The 1599-nt window shown below is 37.3% G+C and overlaps 1 protein-coding gene across 1 annotated transcript in view; it reads right to left on the bottom strand.

Annotated features, from left to right (window-relative positions):
* The window catches only part of LOC111655388 (transmembrane protein 150A-like), a 24681-nt gene extending 23155 nt beyond the window's left edge, over nucleotides 1–1526 (bottom strand). Inside the window, exon 1 of the mRNA XM_023406756.2 lies at nucleotides 1277–1526. The gene's annotated coding sequence lies outside the window, so the exon portion shown is untranslated. The remainder of the gene's footprint in view (nucleotides 1–1276) is intronic.
* Between the last annotated feature and the right edge of the window lie 73 nt (nucleotides 1527–1599).

The following is a 1599-nucleotide window of genomic DNA, read 5'->3' as shown; positions in this document are numbered from 1 at the left end:
GGGGGGGGGGTACAACCTGAGTTCAAAACTGAAATAATGAAGGCCTACAAAAGGTCAGGACTCAGGGACCTGTGGGATCACAGTAGGCCTACATGGAGGCCCTCGTAATGTCAGTGTCTAAGCAAAAATGGACCCAAAGTTTCTTGTCTCAGTTTCTGTGATGTGCAGATTTGCTGCTTTTCTTTGCCGTAAATAACAGTCAAAGAATCTCTTTAAGTTTCTAGTTGTTGGTCGAACAAAACAAGCAATTTCAAGATGGTAATTTTCACATTTTTTGACCAATTTTTGGTTTATTAATAAGAAAATTTTGTACATTAAATGGTAAAATAATGAGAAATTCACTTCTCAAGCTGCCCCTAAATGCAACTTAAAGTCCTATAAAAAGAAAAAAAAATCATATTTGACGAGCTGACTTATGTTTGGTTCTTGAATTTGATCAATTATTTTCTTAGGTTATTCTCAAACCTATCGTAGATTAACTTTCCGTAATTTTCTGCTTATTATTTTCTTGATCAATCAACCATGTGGTCCACAAAATATTAAAAAAATTGGGGAAAGAAATATGTTTTGCTTGACCGACACCGGGAAACTCAAAGAGATTCAATTCACTGTTTAAGACAAAGAAAAGCAGCAAGTCCTCACATCAGAGAAACTGGAACGAGAACATTTTGGACATTTTTGCTTTAACAATTAGTCGATCATCCAAAACAGTTGCTAATTTTCTTACAGTTGATTAATTGATTAATCGACTTTTTGTTTCAGCTCTCTTATATATGTTTAAAGCTGCATCCAGCTGCATAATTTAGTGTGTTAAATGTCAAATAATGACACATTTTCTATTCACACCCCCAGATCCTGAAGTGATGTCCTAATTTATTTTAATTTTAACAAGAGCATTTCTATTTAATGTTGTATAAATGAAATATTATTATTCGAGAAGTTGTAGCATAGTGATATGTAGATTTACTTGATAAATTACTTAAATAACTGAATATCAAACCTGCACTAGATTAATTTCCTGTTTTGCAACATGACGATTAGAACAGAGAAAAAGAGAAACAACCTGTTTTCCTATTTGTTCATTCACTTTCCATCTACCTCAATCTCTGTCCACCACTTACAAAACCGCTGCTAAAAATATGCTGTTTTTAAACTTTTTAAAAAGTCTTTATCTCCTTTGATAACACTGGTATTAGCTTACTTTGTTTTGTATCTGTAATGACTATAAGTCCTGCAGGTAAAGCAGCTGCAGCGGGGACTCATGTCTGGTCTTTACCTCTGGTTTCCTCAGTGAAAAAGCTTCAGTGTTTCATCTCAGCTCCTCCAGACTCGAAGGAAAGTTGTAACAAGTCGCTGCGGGTCCGAGCTGCTGTGTCTGAGCTGGTTTCATGGTCCAGATGTGACAAATATGATGATGAAGAAGATGATGATGATGATGAGTTATCACATCAGGATCGCTCCCCTGTTTTCATCCATCCCACTCTCCCGTCTCTCCCCCGTCTGCCCCTAGCTGTAATGATCCGGTGTCGAAGGAGCAGCTGGAGTCACTAACTTACTAACTAACTCCTCCCAGCACAGAGTGTGACCCCGCCACCCCCC

This window comes from Seriola lalandi, unplaced genomic scaffold, assembly GCF_002814215.2.
Source record: "Seriola lalandi dorsalis isolate HSWRI2012SDOR001 ecotype SW California unplaced genomic scaffold, Sedor1 jcf7180002054317, whole genome shotgun sequence".
Lineage (NCBI taxonomy): Eukaryota > Metazoa > Chordata > Actinopteri > Carangiformes > Carangidae > Seriola > Seriola lalandi.
This window is presented reverse-complemented; position numbering and strand designations above follow the sequence as displayed.